This window comes from Pelecanus crispus, chromosome 1 (genome assembly GCF_030463565.1).
Source record: "Pelecanus crispus isolate bPelCri1 chromosome 1, bPelCri1.pri, whole genome shotgun sequence".
NCBI classification, from domain to species: Eukaryota; Metazoa; Chordata; class Aves; order Pelecaniformes; family Pelecanidae; genus Pelecanus; species Pelecanus crispus.
The window spans coordinates 71,559,388-71,580,415 of NC_134643.1; the positions used below are offsets into that span (position 1 = coordinate 71,559,388).

Here is a 21,028-nt window from a genome sequence, read left to right on the forward strand (position 1 = left end):
CTTCGCATGTGAAGTAGCTGAAAGACAGTGCAATTCTAGAAATTGAGAAGTTAATGGGCTAAAATAATGGGCTAAGAGACTGACATTTCTAATTTGATATAACCTGAAACTTAAAAACAAGCTGTGCTTATGAAAATGCCTCAAATGTGTCATAACCTTCCAGGTATATCACCCATCAAGGACACAGTTGCTGAGATACGTTTTCAGATTAAGTATTCAGGCTAGAGCTACTGCTAACGTTTAGCTCCAACAGCCGAGGAAATGAGGCTAAACCGTCCCTGGGCACTTCGCCCTCGTGCTGGAGACACACTGGGTTTATTGTCAGGTTTGCTGTCACGTGAAAGCTTATATTGCTTCCCGATCCAGATGGGCGTTGGGAGGGATGGGAGGTGTGCAAACTGCATTGTGTAGAGATTTAAAAACTCTGCCCGACCTGAGCTGCTTTTGCAAAAAAAGTCAGCTTGGCTGCCTCTGCGTCCACTGCAAAAGTTCAGTTGCGTTACTGGATAAGCTGTCCAAGGACGACTTTTAGCGAAGTGCGTGGGATTCGGTGCTAATGTATTGATACACGGTTACAACATGGAGACCAGTTAGAACCTGGCGTCCACCTCGCCCAGGGGCTGGCTACAGAAAAGCACCGCCTGGATTTCTGCCAGAAAAAAATTTTCCACCGTAGAGCCACCGCAAAGGAGTCGGGATCATTTGCCCCGTGTTTGAGCCACTGTGCGAATGACGCCTAGCGTGGGTAGCAAGGACTTTGAAAAGGCAGATAAAGCCAAGAGTATGTGTGTGGAGAGATTAGTGTAGGTCCTGGTAACTCTTCCTTTCCGTTTTTTGTTTGGTTTGGGCTTACCATGTCTTAAGGGAAGGAACAGTAGCAAAATACACATTCTCTGCTCCATCTCTGACGGACTCCTCCTCAGATTCAGCTATTTCCCACCTTCAAGAAACACATAGAAAAACAGAAAAAAGTAAAAATATAATAAATATATATATATCACACACAGGTATAATCTCTAAAACGTCAATATGTTGTAAATCCCCAAATTATACATGAAAGTAAAAGAAATAATTTTCTGATACTTTACTTCCAGTGTCATTTTAATTTATGAGAGTCACTTACCAACTAGTTATCACTGGTATTTACACAAAAATGCTGCATACGAGATCCATGTTTAAAAAAGACCTTCAAAAAAGGCCCTGTTCTAATATGGATTAAAAAACATGGGTTGGTAAGACTGTAGTTACTCTAAACTACAACGAAATGTGTAAATCATATTAGGACTTAGCATTACTAGTAATTTTAATAATAATGGCTTTACTGATAATTTTGTGGATCACAATAATCTGTTGTGTCTCACAGATTCCAACAGCGAACACTGTGATGATATTTCTGCAGGGGAAGGGCGGTCGTTTTAAGTCATCAAAGGCATCTTCTTCCAAGAGGTTTAACCTTTGCAAAGCGGATTTTCTCACCGGCAGTCGCTGCCTCTTTGTCCTCACGGACGCCTCTCGGTCTTGACTCAGCAGCCTGGGGTGCAAATGGTGCCCATGGCAGCCCCCTGGGGACAGCGTCACTTTTTGCCCCCCTGGAAGCCAGCGCTGGCCCTTCGCTGGCCCTCGGCGTTTCCGACAGCACTGCCTGTCGGGCAGCTTTGTCTTACTGGTCCCCTGTACTTAAAACCAAGTTTCCTGCCCTGCCCTGACTGAGGTCATACTTCTCCCAGGGAAATTTTGGTGATGTCAAGCCAGGGCCAGCTTTGCCGGTAACGTCCACGCCGGTATTTCTTCTGGCAACACAGCTTGGGCTTGAAGCTATGAGCAGAGGGCAGCACTTTCCTCACAAACGCAAAGAGAAACCTCAAACAACCTTTCGAAGGTATTTCACGAAGCAATTATTTTTTAGAAAAGAGCTATTTAGCTCTGACTCCGTGCTGTTTCCCACATGGCTGGCTTACATTTTACCAGCTTCAAGTTGGCAGGCTCAGCGCTGTTTGCACCTGCCTGTGGAAATGTGCCCAGGAGTCATCAACACTTTAGAGAGCTTCATAGATAACAAAAATTTCTGACCTATATGAAGTAAAAAAACTGGAAGAGAAATGCTTCTGAGCTGGATCTACCTGAATTAAAGAAAAAAGTCGTAAGCGCTGTGAAAAACTGAACAAGGACTTAAAGGCAAAGTGAATGAAGACCTTCACACAGGCTTAAGAAATACTCTGAGCTAATGATTGTTTTCTTAAAATAGACTATGACTGAAATTTCTGCAGCCAGTGGGATGCAGTTTGATTCAATACGAAAATGGGCTTTGCCGTGCGAGGGAGTGCCGGAGCAGCGAGTGGGATAACCCTCTCCATGCCTGCCATTGCGATGGGCAGAGCAGAGGTGGAGGAACCGGGAGAGCCCCTCTCATTACGGAGGCGGCTGCACCTCACCGAAGGACAAGGGACACGACAGCTGTACTGGAAAGCCAGCCTGTTGTTAATCTGCATTAGTTTCTGCAATGAGCTGAAGTGAATTTCTTCCCGTCCTTGGTTGCAGACCGGCCATACAGGTACCGCGGCAGTCTCTGCGACCAGGGCATCAGGTGGATGATGCAGAGCGCCGTGGTCATCATATATCTTTCGTCTCTGTGACCCATTTTTCTCACAGATAAGGAGAAAACCGCATAAGCGCATCAAATCTCCACGCAGCAGCACTGAGCGGTACAACTGCTGGTTAAACCTTACTTTCATTGCCGAGTTCAGGCAGAACAAGGTCAGTCTTTTTGACCTCAGGAATAAAATTAAAAGGGTTCTCCTTTGGCTTGTCCCAAAGCCGCGGCGACCTGCACACCTCAATTAAAATCCTCGGACGTGGGGCTGAGGTTCCCGTGGCCAAAGCCAGCTCCGGCTCCGACTGCTGGGGAAAAGGCCGGGCTGTAGGATGGAGCGGGGAGGGCGCCGGCGGCGCAGAGCCGTGCGGGAAGGGTCAGGCTGCAGGCAGAGGCGGCTGCTGCGGGTTGAGACAGGCGCGAGCGGCGACTTGAGGATACAAGACTACCCGACGTGAAAAGGTACAAAATCCTCAAGGACATCTGGTGCTGGAGGACAGGAGTTCGGTAGCGCTGGGGAGGTGTTGTAAGGAGCAGCTGGCCTGCGGGGCTCGCCGGGTGCTGCCCTGCGAGTGCTGAGCGTGCGAGTGCTCGGCCTTTGTTGACTTTTATCTGTGTCAACCCCAAACCAACAGGTTTACGCTTTCAAGTTGAGCGTATTCTGCATGCAGGGTCCGCACGTGGTAAAACATGCCCGGAGTGACCTGCCCCGGGTCGCGGGGCATTTGAGGCGCTGCCTGTTGAAATGTGGTGTTACCCTGGGGCTGGTTTTGCCTCTAACAGGCAAAGAAATGACAGGGAAGGAAAAGTTCATTAATGGCTGGATGAACAATAGATGCTTAGCGTTCGTATCGTTAAAATGAGGTTTTTTTTATTTATTTATTTTGTGATATATATAAATATATATGTGATATATATAAATATTCATAATATTTATGAATTTTTTTAAAATTCTTGCAAAATTTTGGACAGGGCTCTGAAACCAGGTAGCATGCCAGCTCCTTCTGGCAGGACACAGGAGCTTCCAGGCTGGGGTCAAACCTTCTCCGCATAAACCCAAGAGGTTTGGGATTTTTCAGAATAGGCTGCTATTTCCACTGAGCCTTGTAAAACTGTTTTTTCAGTTTATGCAGAAGTAGTATTTCAGTTGTGAATGGTAAGAAATGGAATGTAGGACAGCATGCAAACAGGAAAGGCCATAAAGTAGCAGTAACACAGTGTCAAGGGACGAGACACCTGAAGCTGTTTGGCTTCTGAAAAGTGGGTAAGTACAGAAAACGACAGAGTGGCTGCTCCAGGAAACACAAATGTGCCATTAGTGATCATCAGTCTTGCAGATTAAGCAGTTTTGATTTTGAAGAGTCACACAGAGCAAAGGCAATGGCTCTTGAAAAGACAAAGCCTTATTTATTTCTTAGCTCCTCTCCCAAGTGGGAGAAACCCTTCTCTAAAAGGACTGCGTTGTCCCTGTGTCCCGCAGCTCATGAGTATGAACCGTAGGCTGTAATGGGGGCAGTGGAGGGGATATGTATAATGTGGGTGCCCAGCGCTGTGGGGACGAAGCAGTATTGGGAATTTTTTTAACAATGATCCCTCCTGTGGACAGATCTGTGCTTCCTCCTGAGGCAAACAGCTTTGTGGCTTCTTCTGGTGATGTGTTCAGGAGCAGACAGGTGAGATCAGAAATGGTTCTTGGAGTGCGTGCACACTCCTCAAATACCACTTTTCTTGCAGAAAAGCAGAGACTATGAAGTACAGAAAAAGCTGCAACCTCTCTCAATGCAGTATGCGTAACTGGCATGATGAGCTCACTCAACAAATTCATGTGAGGAGCCCACAATCAGTTTTGAAATACTCCAGAGGGTGAGATAAAGGCCAAATCCCTGCCTTCTCTTGCTTATTATAGCCCTTCTGCCCATATTTGCCTTGTCCGCAGCCAGTCAGCAGGCAGGAGGGAGGGGCAAAGCCTGTTTAAAACTTTTGCAAGGGGCTGCAGCATCTCCTTGCCTGCAGCGGCTGGGAGGGGACCACGCGTGGCCACCTACCTGGAGCTGCTCACTGGCACGAGGAATGCCCATCCTGGGGACCTGGCAGGTACCTGCTGGAGCTGGGGACCTCTCCATGTCCCCGTGCCTCTGGTCATGCAGGCGACACCAGGAAACTGCTGAGAATCGCGGTAGACTTTTACAGCAATCTCCTCTTCAGGTCAGGAAAATGCAGCAAGTCTTCTGCTCAGCATTTCTTGTATTTTGCAGTATTTCAGATATTGCAGGTATTTACACCTGTCCTTCAGGAATTTTTTTCAGTGAGCAGGCAGCGCTCAGTTAGCACAGGTAGTGAGCAGGTAGAAGGAGATTTTTCTTAGCTATGGAAAAAAATTAGATACTACAAAAGTAAAAACTTCTGCCTCGCTTGTTTTTCTTTGGTTTTTTGCTTTTGGCACTGGGTATTAATATCCCGGTGTGTTGTGTAGGTGTCATTGTTGGTGAGTGAATGTAGATATAGGAATTTAAGTGGCAATCAGTGGATTTGGAAATGGGAATGTATATCAACTCCTTAGAGATTGAAAATAGCTCGTTTGTATGGCAGCAGATGAGTACATAGCACTTCGCAGGAAAATAGTTTGGGTAGGTCTTTACCTGCAAATATTATATAATGGACTTTTGGTAAGACAGAAGATTTAAGGCTATACTGAATTATAAATGTGAAAGGAGTCTGGAAATGAGCTGAAAATTTTAAGAAAGTGAGCTTCTTAAGAAAGAAAAAACAATAGTGGATTGTCCCCTGGATTTGAGACTGGACATGGAATGTGTTAAATTGCAAGCTGCCAAGTTCATGAAACACTGTCCAGTCAGCATAAAATTATATTAAATTATTCTTCCTATGTTTTTTGGTCAGCTGCTGCTAATCATCACATAACTTATGCACAAATGGGGCTGAGTTTGTTTAACCCTTTCAGTCTTGATTGGTCTGATGACAAAAGACACTGAGAAGCCTAAAGTAACTAAGTAGGCTTTAAAAAAAACAAAGTGTCCCTTGTGTGGGGCCTCTTAGGGCAGTGGTGCTATGATGGACGAGCTCTTTGAAGGAACCTGTTAGGACACCAATAGGAACTTGTTAGGACTAAAATTTTGGACACGTGATCCCTGCCACCACAAAAATCTCTTGTGTTAATGCAATGAAAACATGGCCCAAAACCACTGCAATTACTTAATCAAAGCTATTCAATCTCAAGGTTCCCACAGCAGCTTCAGCTGTGACTCCCTGCATTTTGGTGTGGCAACAGGGCCTCTCCTTTACCCAGTCACTCTGACTTGAAGTCCTGTTCAGTGAGCACCACGTAAAATGAAGCAATGGATTATTTTTTCTGAAAAACATCTCGTGTTACAGAGTTTTGTGTCATCACAGGTTACTGTGGTGGGTTGACCCTGGCTGGATGCACCATGCCCACCAAACCCACTCTATCACTCCCCCTCCTCAGCTGGACAGGGGAGAGAAAATATAATGAAAAGCTCGTGGGTCGAGGTAAGGACAAGGAGAGATCATTCAGCAATTCACCAATTACCGTCATGGGCACAACAGACTCAACTTGGGGAAATTAGTTTAATTTATTACCAATCAAATCAGAGTAGGTAATGAGAAATAAAGCCAAATCTTAAAACACCTTCCCCCCACCCCTCCCTTCTTCCTGAACTCCACTTCACTCCCAATTTCTCTGCCTCCTCCCGCTGAGTGGCGCAGGGGGACAGGGAATGGGGGCTGTGGTCAGTTCATCACACGTCATCTCTGCCACTCCTTCCTCCTCAGGGGAGGACTCCTCACACTCTTCCCCTTTCTCCAGTGTGGGGTCCCTCCCACAGGAGACAGTCCTTCACGAACTTCGGCAACGTGAGCCCTTCCCATGGGCTGCAGTTCTTCACAGACTGCTCCAGCGTGGGTCCCCCACAGGGTCACAAGTCCTGCCAGCAAACCTGCTCTAGGGTGGGCTCCTCTATCTCCATGGGACCACAGGTCCTGCCAGAAGCCTGCTCCAAGCACAGACTTCCCACAGGGTCACAGCCTCCTTCGAGCATCCATACTGTCACTTTTGCTCTCCACCAATGACTCCTCCACTCAAAAGCAATGCAGATCACTCCTTGCTGCGTTTTTTTTTTTTCCCCAAGGAGTGCTTGCTCCTGCACAGTAGCTTTCCCATGCCACAGCAGCACCCAGAGATAAGGTACGCTGTAATGTCCAGCGTTTGGCTGGTGCACCGTTAGCCTGCTTTCCCATGCCGCCCTACAAGCTGCAGTGTTCACACATAGGAAGGGGTGGGATGTGGAAAGGGGCTGCAAAAAGGAAAACTTGTAAAACTTTAAACTGGCTATTTTGTTGTGTCTAGCCTTGTGGAAAAAATGCTGCAGTTTCTATGTTTTTTTTTTTTTTTTTTCATTTAAGTGAACCAACCAAGCACCCTTTGATTAGAAATACTTGGAGAAGTGAAACCATTAAAAAAAACACATGATGGGTGGGGATATAATGAAGTTAAACGTAGGAGGTGGTTGAGGTTTTGAATCATGTTTCTGTCCGAAGTGCCATTTTCCAGAATTGGTATCCAGTCATCAAACATCTCTTCAGCGTCTCCAAGCCAAGAATCTGAAGTGACTTACTTTGCTATTAAATACCACGTTGTGTCTTTTACCCAGGAGGTGGCACTGTCTGTAGCATTCTGCCGTCCTCTCACCACCCTTGTCCTGTGTCAACAAGAGCCGGCTTGTTTGTGTGCAGGGCCAGCAAGCTTTCCAGAGGTGATTCATTTCCTCATGTCACCAGTATCTCATACTAAAATTGCTTTTAATTTCTGGGTAAATTATAACTTATTTTGAGATAGCCTGGTGTCTGAATGCGAACATTCAATCCTTAGAAAAGGGCAGATCAACTCAGGCAACTCACCAGTGACTCCCATGGCCAGATCCAAAGTGCTTCTTTTATTCCAGAAAACTAAACAAAAGCAAGATCCAGACTGGAACACCTCATCATCTGGGGGTTTAAATTCCCAAGATTTGGAAAACAGCAAACTTTTTCTGCTATTTACGGAATTACTGACTTTTCTCCTTGTTTCAGTCTCTCCAAGGAACAGTGAGAGATGCAGTGAAGGTTGCCATTGATGTTGGGTACCGCAACTTTTATTGTGCCTACCTGTACCAGAACAAGAGTGAGACTGGGGATGCACTACGAGAAAAAAATTGAGGGGGTTATGAGGCAGGAAGACCTCTTTATTGACAGTAAGGTACGGCCTTGGATATCTCATCTTACATGAGGCCAGCTCTCAAGAGGAGAGAAAAGGTCCCAACCTGCAAAGTGCTGGGGGATGAAGCTGGTCTGGGAGTTAACTCCTTTCTGTCAGGGCAAAGCATTTTGCGGATGGAGGGAAGGAAGAGGTCAACTCCTGAAAAATAAAAGCCTTGATATGAGAGGGATTTTTTTTGTAGTCCATATCCATTGTCAGCCATGGAGACAGGAACTGAGACTGTGCTCTCAGTTGCCTCTGAGATAGGAAGCAGAGCTATTGTATTTGTGGTCACTCCTGCTGCGCTGCCGGCCTCAGCCTGTTAACTCCCATATGTTATGTTTTGTTTTGTTTTTTCCCCCAACAACAATGGTAGGAAAAATAAAGTAACTTCTATCTGCTGGAAGCTGGTGGGTCTATTTTCACCAGTTTTGCTTTTTTTCTTCGTTTTGCTTAATTGTTGTATGAATCGTTGGAATTTTAGAGTATCTCATTCTCATTTTACTTAACTGACAGTACTGCAAATAAAAAAGGTTCACAAAGTGGCACTTCCTCAAGACAAGAAGACGTGCCATATCGTGAGCTGCCTCTTTGTCTGCGCCGTGTGTTTCCCTGCCAGGGATGCTCTGCAGTGGTGAGGCTGGGAGAGCAGCTCCCAGGCTTTGCGTTATCCCTGCAGCTCTGGTCCACCTTCCACGAGACATCCCTGGTGAAGGAGGCATGCCAGAAAACACTTGCTGCCCTCCAACTGGATTATTTGGATCTCTACCTGATGCACTAGCCCATGGGATTCAAGGTATTGGGACTTCAACTCCCGGGAGCCATCTGTCAGAGCTCTGCTACTTTTTCCTTTGGGTCTGGACCTGCCCTTAGTTCTCTCTAATGAGGAGTGTTGTTAAACCTCATTAGGACATAATGGCAAACCTCTGCACAGAGTGCCCTGGAGGAAAGGCAAGGTCATGGCTGCTTAAGCTGGGTCTCGTAGTACAAAAATCACTTTAATTTTACCCTGCACAACATTTCCATGTCATGGATTAAATTACCATCCAGATCACATTCCTCTTGAAGTCTGGGATTTGGCTGTCATTTGCTTATCCAGGATCAAACAGTTGTGAATTACTTGGTTCCTATTTTTCTCTTCTCTCTCTACCCCCAGGTTAAATAAATTCTTGTTTCCCCATCATGTCAGATCCCTGGCCTTCCCCCAACCTGACTGAGGCACATAAAAGTGTCTGCCCTTCCTCTGCCTGCAGGACAGATCCCCAAGCAGCAGATTTTCTTGAAGATTACTCTGTTCATAGAGATTACTGGGTTTTGCCCACCTCTCTCCCCAACAGAAACATAAGCCAGGATATCCAGCGTGTCTCCAGGTCCACTCTCTTGTAGAATTTCTAAGTGATTTCTTTAACTACTTACAATTCAGCCTACCTTAAATTTGCTTTGCTTTTGTGATGATAGGCAGGAGAGGAACTATTTCCTGCAGATGGAAATGGCATGATCATTCCCAGTGATACAGACTTTCTGGATACATGGGAGGTACAGTCATTGATCGGGTGAAAAATTCTTGCTAGTTTGAAATAACAGCCTGAAAACTTTAAGGTGTCCACTTTGGGAATCATTCTGAGAGAGTTTCCGAAGTGAAGTATTCCAGATTGCTGATTTCTTTGTTCCCTTGGGCTCCTTCTTGTGTTACTTTGCCAAAATTCAGGTATTTTCATGTCTACAGCTTATTAAAGTGGCTCAACAGGCATGGCAAGAGGGAATCTTTGACTGTGTGCGTACCCTGCAGTGGCTTGAGCTAACATACACTGTTGCTTCAGTTCCCACACCACTCTCCAGACATTTATCGGTGGCTTTAGGTGTAGCCATACTCATCCCTAGTTGCACCCGAAGTGTCCAGACCACGACAAAGCCAACATGCCTGTGCCAATGTACCCACAGCATCCAAAATTCCCCCTTTTAGAAAGTACTGGAACTTGCCCAAAGTCCATCACTAAAGCTGTGTGCGCAATGCAAACAGGCATGAGCACAGGCTGCATGGAAGACGACTTGGGTGCAAGTTCAAATTTCTGCTTGGCCGATGGTTTGGGCTTCCTTTCCCCTCCAACCCCATTGCTGCTCAGCATAGCCAGGTTGAAAGAGGACAAGAGACTCACCAGAGTCAGAAGAATTTGCTGATGCTTTTTCCCTTCTGTCAGATGAAGAATAAGGCACATTCTTGTTGCTCACTTGAAGGAAAAAAGTGGACATTTCAGGCTGCTGCTTATGATAGCAACTTCAAATTAAGATGATTTCTGCTTTGGAAGAGGTGTATCTTCTGCTCTAAAGGCTGCTAGTAGGTTATTTTCTCCTGTTTCTTTTCTGCTGGAGGTGCCAATCTAATTAGGGCTATCTAGCTGTTTTATTGTTTGCTAGCGTGAAAGAAAATGGTGGGGGGGAGTGGAACACAGCACTGCTTATACTGTACTGCCACTGCTAAATGATACATCTCCCTTGGGAAATTAAGTGGCATTGATGATTAGGTATCCTGCCCCACCTCTCCCAGAACAGCTCCTTGTCGAGCTGCTCTGTTCCAAACAACAAGCTTTTTATCATGGGATAATTATTTTGTTAGCTGAGGAATTACTCTAAAATACCCTTTTATTTTGGAGCAGAAAGTCTATTTGGGGATAATATTTCAAAATAGTTGTATTCTACTACAATAATGATAGTGTAATAATTGTTAATCTTGAATAAGGCTGTTATTTATTTGTATGATGATACATGATGTGAGAGCCTGTGTCTGACCAGGGTCCCACTCTTCAGTGTGCTGTACTAACGACACATGAGAAGAGGATCCCAGCCATTTTACCACTGAAGTCTTTGCACAGGCATTTTTTTCCATATGAAAAAAAAAATTCTTAATTCAATAGCAAGTCTGATTCTGTAGTGTTTCTAGGCTATGGAAGAGCTGGTGGATGCAGGAATGGTGAAGGCCATTGGAGTCTCCAACTTAACCGCAAACAGATAGATCGGCCCTTGAGCAAACCAGTCTTAATACACAAACCTGCAAATAATCAAGTAAATTGTTCTCAAACTCACCACTACTGACATCACACCTATCTGGGATGTTTCACTTGCTGGAACATCTCTGGCAGTGAAATAGCTTTTATGTCAAGGCTGTGCTTTTTGATACCTGTGTGAGAATTCAACTGTATTTGGCTAAATCATAAAGTAATGAAAAACGCACGACATTCTGTGCCCTTCCTCGCGCAGGAAGCTGCAGTTACACAAGCCCACGGTGCTCCTGGCTTGAAAGTCCCACCTTCACCTTTCTTCTGATTGCAGCACTGAGCTCGTGCAGGCCGAGAGCTGAACTCTGCAACGGAGAATGCGGCGGGGCTTACCCTTCTCCTTTCCTACAGCCCCAGTGCTTGTCCGAGGAGCCAAGGAAAAAGAGGCTGCCTGAACAGATAGGACCAAAGCCAGGCTACACTGCTGGGGTGAATCGGTAGGACTGGATGACATGAGAGTTGGGTGCTTTGGTTGTATGTAGACAACTGGACCTTGGAGGCCATTCATATGGGGACTGTGAGAGGTCATGAAAAATGAGGCAGGCAGCTGGAAAGAGAAACTCATGTTTGGGCCTTCTTGGAGGCCGGGTTGGGAAGCAGGGGAAATGATCTGAAATACTGCCCGAGTCTCTTAAAAACCCCGCAGCGGCAAAAAGAGCAACCTTTTCAAAGCTGATGTGGGGCTTGGTAGGTCACCATAGTGATGCTAAACCTTGAAGTACCTTCTGCTTCTAAAGAAACCTAATGTTTTTGTTTGTAGATTGACAGCCACACCTATCTTCCTTAGGAAGAGCTAGTTGAGTTTAGCCAGTCTGAAGGGATCTCTGTCACTGCATATTGCCCCCATGGAGCACCAAACCGGCCATGGAAAAATACTTTGTCAGACTTCTTTCTTAGATGTAGATTGGAGCCAATACAGTAAACCAGTCGTAGGACGTGGATAAACTCTCACAGAGTAAAACTGATGTAATTAGAAAAATATTTACTAATTTGTTAAAAATGACACACACAGAGAAAACTCTCTCATACTTACTGTGATATTCAGTCCACTAATTCATACTCATGCTGTTCCTGGAGGTTCATATTTAGGAGAAAAAGGATCAATTGCTTGGGGAAAGTAGTGAAGATAATTCTTAATTAAGCTTGGGTGAGCTTATTAAACATGTAAGAGAACTTCTGAACTAAAAAAAAAAAACAACCCAAAAACCAAAGCAGCACATGCTTACAGAAAGAGCAACTTTGCAGTCCTGTTGAGACAAATGGATTAGGTTTTTAAATGGATGACTTGAAGAAATTTTGCTTTTACTCCAACATTCATGGCTTTCTCTGACCTGGGACAGGGCGTTTACCAGAGCAGCTGTGCTTGTGAAGGACATGACAGCTGCCCATTCTCAAGATGAAATTTTCGGGATCTGGACTAACGAAATTCCTGGCCTGATTCCAGGCTAGACTGAAATGCGTTACAGTGACCTGTTATACTAGAAACTGCAGGCCTCTTCTCATGTGTCAACCTGCATAAAAGGAAAAAAATGAAGGCAGGGACTGGAACAACAAGAAGATGGTGAATTAAAGTGTTCGAGATGATGCTTTCTTATCATTTAAATAATATTCTTACACAACAGTGCTTGAGGGAGAAGACAGTTGGCCATTCAGCTGCTGAAGTCTGCTTTTTATTTTCACAGGCCCAAGCCTGAGGCTATTTCCCTTTTTGATGATCCCCAAGTTAAGGAAATTGCATTCAAGTACAACAAAACCCCAGCTCAGGTGAATACCGGTCATAGTATTTTTCCTGGTGACATGTATTTTTCCTACTTGTTCTAAAGTAACTATTTACAGAGGTGTTATGGAAAGTTGAGTTCCAGCTGTGTCTCTACACACTGGAATGCTTCAAAAAATATTATCTCTAATGCTAGTTTTAATGATGGACAGAAGATTACCAATGGCTTTGGGCTTTAATTGGCATGCTAGCCACTTCTACACAGCACATCCTGGGCCAACCCTGAACTCTTGTTCAATGCACTCCCACGCTGTCATCTCAGAGACAGATAATGATTAAATGAACTTATGTAATAATTAGGAAGGGTTTACTATAGTGCTTTTCCTATGCGAGCCATCTCTGATTTTCAGTAGAGCTGTTCTGTGTAACCGTGTAGGCACGTATGGTTTTCAGCTTTCAGAAGACAGGCAGAATTTCTCAGCTGTAGTTCCCCATCTGTTCTTGCAAATGCTTATCCGGCTCCAGATTCAAAGAAATGCGAGTGTAATTCCCAAATCTGTCACTCCACACCGTATCGAGGAAAATTTTAAGGTAAGAGTCTACCTTACAAAATTCTTAATGGTGTTAAACGCTTACTCAGAAAAATCCACTGTTCCAGTGGAACAAAGTACCCCCCTCACACTTAGAACTGGGAGAAAACTGACCTTTTGTCTGTCAGATACCATGTAGGTTATTTCTTTATGAATGCAAAAAGTTACTTTAAAAGTAAGGAGCCGAGCCTCCTTCATTAGAACACATCAAGAAAGAGATACTAACTTTTCCACGTTGCGATACAAATATGATGCAATTAGATCCCACCAGCACTGTAACTTTATGACATTTTTTCATTGTTCTCCACAAATGTGCATCCATTGCACACTTCCTAGTGCTTCAACAAATACAATGCTTTTCTACGTCTGTTTTTGGTATTCTTTCTGCAAATGAACTGACACTTGTCTTTTTGCAAATGGAAGTAGCCCAGCTGTTTGGGACCTTTATTCAGGGGTTTGACTTCGAATTGGCTAAAGTGGAGATGGAAACCTTCCTCACTTTCAAGAAGTGGTATTGCACCTGAGTAAGTTCCTCCTCCTCCTCCATGTTTTAGCAAGATCAGATTATCATTGGATATCCTCTTAACACACAGTATTTGATAGCCCCACTTCAAATAAAAAGAGAGGGAACCTTAGCCAATACCTGGTCACATCCATATCTGCTGGAATCCAGCACTATGGTTTATTAGAGCACTGCCCGTCTTGTACAGGTTGGTAGCATTGGGATTTTTGCAGGTATGTTGTGTGTTAAGATAACTTGTAATGGATGCATACTAAACTGCTGTCTGAAAACCAAAATCAGCTGAAAACTCCAAAACAAACAGGCAGCAATTTTTTTTTTTCTGTTTTCTTTGGCTACTTCATATGAGAGACAGTCAGTGTAAATAAACTCCATTTTAAGAATGAGAGTTGTAAGGTTTTTTGAAGTGAAAAGCTGTGCTTATATATTTATGCCAATGTTATTAAGGCAGCGTCTAGGTAATAGAATGGTTAGATACAGACTTACCAAGATCTGAAATTTATTCTGTTTTCCCAGGTTACCCACTTAACTAATTGCATACTGCGGACTTAGGAATTCACAAGAGAGCGGTCTAATATCGCAGGGAAGTTTGGCAATTTCAGCTAAGCAGAACACACTATCTTTTGAGAACAAGGTCACTGGTATATGCGAAGGTTACAGAGCATTAACTTCCACTGCCCTGTGTAAACTAAGCAGACTCACATTAGTGTTTTTATTGTAGTTCACAGTTTTAGTACTGCAGAGCTTTTGTCAGGAGAAAAAAGCTTGTTATTCTTAGCCTTAAGACTATATCCTTAAAGCGTTTTAATCATACTCTCTTTTTCTAGATGCAAAAATCACAAGGACTACCCTTTTTTGGAAGACTAACATAGGCATCATCTTCAGATCCTCCAGGGATTAGGACCATATATCATTGTTTCAAGCAATTTGTAATACTCTATGCGTATTAAATCACAACATAAGTGAAATACATATTACAAGATGGGAGAAGGTAGCTTACAGGCATTCTGAAGAGAAATCTTTGAGCGTGCATGCTTTTCCTTCCCCTATTACCAACCACAGTTGTATCAGTCCTTTATCTGTATCTTTGCTCTGCTCTTGTAGCAAAATTCTCACTTGTAGCAAAATATATATTCTCTTATAATTTAATAATGATAGTTAAAGAAGTTTAATGAACCTGAATCTTTGGGATTTGCTGAAAGGCAGTCTTTGTCATAAATACAAATCCTGAGAAATTTTAGAGAAATTTAGAGTCTCCTACTGGTTGTATTTTTGGACAAAAGGTCAAAACATATGCTATCTTTCAGTTGTTAATATAAGACAATGCATTTAACATCAGAAGATCTTTATGAGATAAGACAATATGTTGCTTGAGATTCTTAGTTCAGTAATTTCAGCGTAACAGACTGAAAGCTCTTTAGAGGACACTGCTTAATTATGTTTCAGGAGCCATTTTCTTAATGACATTTCCTATTTATGAACTGCTAAAAACTAATAAACTTGTAGGAGATTTGTATGTTTAGTTTATCACATCCACAAGAGTACATAAATACTGCCTTTATCAGTAGAATGGCTGCAGTTAGGACTGTGAATCTCTCACAGCAAATCCAAAGTCTGATAAAGGAGATACACAGGAATTATTTTGTTTGGCAACTGTCTTATTTAACAAGCAGAAAGGTTGGGCAGCTTCACAGAAGCCAACAGTAGATTTTTGCTGTCTTGTACTGCTCCCTAGATACTGTCTGCTTGTGTTTTGACTCAAAGGATCTTACTGGATGTCATCTTCTCTGGTAAAAAAAGTCTGTGCTACTGCAGCCCATGCATATGCTGGAGTTTTAATGAGGTGTCTGTTAATCAAGACTTCTTGCTCTTGAACTCTAACACGTGGACTCAAAACTCCTTTAACTGCTTTAGGCTCTTCCAGCCCAGTAAAACAACAATGTGGATCAGCACTGCCTGCAGAGAGGAAGGATGATTGTGTAATTAAGGTTCAGGGCTAGGATACACACTTCATGGATATCCTTTTCCAACTGATTTTCTTTGTAGTTGAGGTTTTTAAGTCTATAAAGGAAATTATGACATATCTTTGAGCTACTTTAGACTTTTGCAAGATGTCTGAATAACAGGTGCCCTAGAAATGGCAAAGCAATTCTGTCAACTTGGCTTTCCTACAGCAGCTCTTCTAAAGAAAGAGGTCTGAAAAGCCTATCAGCAATTGACACCAAACAGTTATAGTGTAGTGGTATGGGAAGGAAGGTGCCTGTTAAATGTGCACTCTTTTTTCTCTCCCCCTGAACATGTCAAATTGAAAAGGTCAGTTACAGGATATCATTATAGCCACAGTTAGAAAATGAGCTACGTGGAAGGTGCTGTGCTTCCAGGCACTCAGACTGTGGTCAGGTTGTCCGTCTACAGCAGCAGGAGCAATACCCACTTAAGGCTGTGGCATGCAGCCTATCTTGAGATATTCTCTACTTCATAGGAATTCTCTAAAAACATTCCAATTTAATCACAGCTATCAGACTTGAAGTTATTTACAGGATGTTTATAGACTGTGGTAGGCAGGAAGTTGGACTAGATGATCACAGTAGCCCTATAATAGTAAAAAATTCAAAACAAGTTAGAAGCCAGAGATTGTGCATTTGTTTAGAGATAATGGATTTTTTTTTTTCAGCTGCAGCAACTTTATCAAAGGTAAAAAGAGAAAAGTTTGGGTGATGTCAGTTACTGCAAAATAAAGTACTTTCTATTTTGCAGCAGAGCTAGCACCATATGACTTAAAGACAGCATGTGCCTCACAGCAGCAAGCCTGTTGCTCTCAGCTGCCATGGCTTCACCACTTCACCTACCCCAACACACATGCTGCAAGGGCATTGCTCTAATTGCATCTGCTACCTATAGGTAAGAAACTACTAAGCATGATCTCCCCTGCATTCAGTTTTGAGGATTCCAAAAATCTTTCAGCAACTTCTGTGGGGTTATTTTTTTTTTGGTGGTTGTTGGTTTTTTGTGGTTTGGGTTTTGTGGTTTGTTTTTTTTATTTTTGGCAAGTTCAGACTTTGCTTTACAAGAAAATAAAAACTGCCATGACGGGCTAGATTAGAGACTTGGGCTTGTTTTAGCAGTAGCATAAATTCAGTTGACTAAAGAAGAACAAATGTTTTCTTGGTCAAATCACTGGAGGAGAAGAGAGGAATAGACGAGCTGCAACTGTCTCCTGAAGAGTTTTATTTGTTCTGTCAGTGCAGTGACCTGCAGCAGAGGTATTGTCACATACTGACAAGTGCTGGAAACTTTCTAATCTTCATCTTCAGATTCATCTGAACCCTCTGTTAATAAGCAAGTGTATACTGATGGCCATTTAACCCACTCCCTTTTCTGTGGTTGTGATTAATTCAACTGCATGCTGCTATCTGGGTAGCTTCAAGGCACAGACACTGACAGTCTGTCTCCACAAAGTTTCAGTGGCCTGTGGAGCATTTGTTACTTACTAATCCCCAGGCTGGACGGTTGTCTAGCACAAGGAGCAGATGTGCAAAGGCCACAGGACTGGCACTTCATAGACCTGAAAAAACCAAGACCATATCAAAGCCAGGAGAGAACATGCCAAGCTACAAACAAATGCTCCAGGAAAAGAACATGAGTATTCTCCCAGTGTCAGACACAGCATAAGCAGGCTCAAGTCACCATAACCAGCACTAGGGAGCAGAGTAAGTTTCTTGAAGGACTAAGCAGCTTCTCTTCCTGTGTGCCTACTTCCTCAGCAGCATAAGCACTGGCTTTCTGTTGGAACTACAGCAAGAGGTTTGTTATCTCCAAATGATTTTCAGCTTCCATCAACTATGTAACAGTGCTCTTAGACCAAACCCACCGATATGTCTTTCCTAGTCAGCAGTGAGATTATCCATGCCACTGGACTGAACCCAGTAAATGGAAAACACCTTAGCTTAGCATTTTGCCTTTGAATCACAACATGTTGTCCCATGACTTGAGCTTTTATTGTGCAGTTTATCTATTCTGGTATAGTCAGGCCTTCATTAAAAGTTCCAAAGGGGCTGGTTTAAAAAAAAAAGTGTTATGTCCATGTTAGGAGGGTAACATAGGTAATGAATAATAGGTAAAATTCAAAACTCTTTGCTGGTCATTGCTGCTCAAGTTTTCCATCTATTATAATTCCAAGCTTTCTCATATTGAGGTTAATACAATTCAAAAGCAAACATAATGACAAACAAAAGAAACAATAAGACAAGAGACCCATTCCATGAACTTTTTGCATTCAATCCTGCACAAAAAGTTCTGGTCCATGCCTTCCTCTGTACCCTAAAAAAGATTTGTAGAAGACTGACTAGGATGATCAATGTCTTGGGAATAATTTCTATAGGCAGCAATTAAGTAAGCTAAGATTTTCCTTGACCAGATGCTAGTGCAGTGAGCTAGGCCAGAAGTTTACCAAATCTGGAGCAGCTTGGAAAGAGTGACTGGAAATAGACTAGTTGCCATCTCCTCCACTGTAAAAACCAGGAGCATCAAATGAATCTAGCAAAAGACAGGGCCAAAACAAATAAGAGAGGTAGTGACTCTTCAAAAGATGTGTGGTTATGAAAAATCATTCCCTTGGAATGCAACAGATTCACAAGGTAACTGAACAAGGAAGAGTTAACTGATGGCTGGTAAACACAAAAGACCTTAAACTCCTGTCAGAATATTTAAAGAACACACCACTGCAATGCTCAACTTACTCATCTTCAACAACTTGTTTTGGCCACAGTTGGAGACAAGATGCTGCAGAAGGTAGGTATTTAGTCTGATTCAGTTCAGCTGTTCTTACAAGCAGCTATCAGCTGGCTTGTAATCAGGCTTATTTCAGTTCAGAAAAGCTAGATTGTATATTCAGCTTGATTTTTTTTTGCTTAAGAATTTGGAAAAAAGATGTAGTTTTGCAGATGTTTGTACTAGTGGTCCTGTACCATGTGCTTTAATGAATTAAAATGCAAGAGCAACAGAGCCTATGAAAGAGTTTTAAGAGCTGCCTCAGCTTAAATGAGCAAGGTCCTAGCAGAATAAGGCAGGGCTCTGTACTTTTTAAGTGACCAAGGACAAGGCAGATGGAGGGATGACAAATAGTTACTGACAGAGTTCACAGATGACAAACTAGGGGAGTATTAAGTGATTAAAAAGATAAAACCATTTGTCCTGAGTCAACTGTTCTGTGCTCCAATTAAGCAATAGATTCCAGATTTCTAGTCATATCTTCAACATAGTGAATACAGATTAAAAATCCAAATACAGGATTTTCTTTTCCTGTTTTGAATAATGTGGTTTCCTGTGCCCCCGATTTCACAACTCTGCACAAATGTTACAATATGCAGTTGTATCAGTCTCATGAGCTCAGCAAGAAGAGAGATTCTGCCTCCTCTTCCCCAGAGAAAGAAACAAAGACCAAGTTACAGAGCATCATATAAAAAGCGATTCCAGCCAGGCAGGCTTGTGTATTTATGTTCCAATATCAGAAGTCAAGCCATTTTCTCCCAAAGGAACATCAACTGCAACCTGAAAGATACTGTGCCTGTAAGACTATTTGTGGTGTCCTACCTCTGACCAGCAAAATGCCAATTCAAGCTGCTCCTTGTATTCTCCTCTACTACCCAAAAAAATTCTCAAAAAAGGTCTCTACCTTCTCCAGTGAGATAATTGCTAATTTTCTCTACCTGTTTTCCCTGATAAATCAGTTCACCATCATTCTTTGCCACTATGGAAATGGATCTGTTCTGTCAGAGCCATTTTCTTTTAACATGAAAAAAAGGCCTGCTCATCTGGTATCATCTGAGGCAGTGAGAGTACAGCTGAAAGTGAAACAAATTTTGACTGCAAGTACCAATTCTACGGGTCCCGAGAACATGATTTTTCTGTCTCCCACTCTTAATTTTTTGCTGTAGGCTGGACTCCTCTTTGTAGGGTGTGCTACAGTATCCCACTAGCTTAACTGCTGCAGCAGAGTCCTGAGAAAGTCTAGTAAGATAAGACAACAAGGTGGAGTTGAACTACAAGTTCTTAAATCAAAAAACACAAAACAAAAACAACCACTTTTCATTGGAAGAGCTACAAGACTATATTTGTCCTTAAAAGTTTCTTTGATCAGAAATCCAGAGATCTGTGAAATCACAATACAAAAACAAATGCTGTGAACAGTTGTAGCAGGAAGAGCTCAGTTAGCAGGAATGCTAGGCTCCGGATATCTAATTCTTTGATCTTTCCACTTTACCTTTTAGAAGATGAAAGGAAATCTCTACCCTTGTAGACAGAGAGTGTGGCACAAGTATGGGGGTACAACAGTCATTTATTTTACTGTAACAATCCCCAGGTCGGCATAGGTTAAATGAAGGCTTGACTGCACTCTGGAAGACTGGCTCTTCCTCTGTCTCAGCCTTATTTAATTATACCTGGCCTTGAAGAAGCAATCCAAAATCATTATGGGTGACAGGGTTTTCTATCACTCCCTCCCTTCCCACTCCTCATCCTTTCTGATAATGGCCTGCTTTCTGTTCAAGCTTATGCACCTTTGTCCCTTCACTCAGGTTCTCTGTTTTTCCTCTATTCCCACTCTCATATTTGACCAAGCATCCAAGCCCTCTGCCAGTTAAGTGCTGCAGTGCCCCAGAACAACCCTTTCCAAATTCTTTCCCGCTAAGTCATCCAGCAAAATACTGAGAGCGCCTGTTACAATACCACTCCACCGTGAGTGCTAGCTAGTCTTTCTCCTGCTGCGGAGCAGTCTGTCTGAAAGTCTTCTCCAGTAAAATTCCTACTCCGAGAATGGAAAATTTCAGGCACAAACTTCCATAAAGTTACAGCAAAATGAAAACAGAGGAAATTAACAGAAACTGATGTAACTATTTTGGAAACCCTGACCCTCTTGCCAGAACATGCTTGTCACAAAAATGCTACTCCCAAGCAAATCAACATTGCCCCAAACAGTCTTCTGTCACAGCTCAGACTAATCTAAGAACATTAGCTGTTCTGGTTTTTTAGATGCCTTTGGGCTTTTATTTATCACATTATAGATATACAAAAACACTTGCAGAGATGAAGCTTTTTGTATTTGCTTTTAAGCCCAGAATTTAAAGTGGTTATAATCAATTTATGTTAGGAGAATCAGCATTAGAGGACAATATTGCTTACAGTCAGACATTGATTCTCTCTTCCCTCCTCCTTGTGTAAGTTAACTCAATCTTGTCTGTTCAGCCTATTGTAAGTTATTCTGACCAAAAACATATTGCATGCAAAGTCTG

General features: G+C 42.9%; 1 pseudogene; it reads left to right on the plus strand.

The window, feature by feature from the left end:
* Positions 1-2,298: 2,298 nt before the first annotated feature.
* Positions 2,299-13,743, plus strand: LOC104028673 (aldo-keto reductase family 1 member B1-like; annotated as a pseudogene).
* Positions 13,744-21,028: the final 7,285 nt, after the last annotated feature.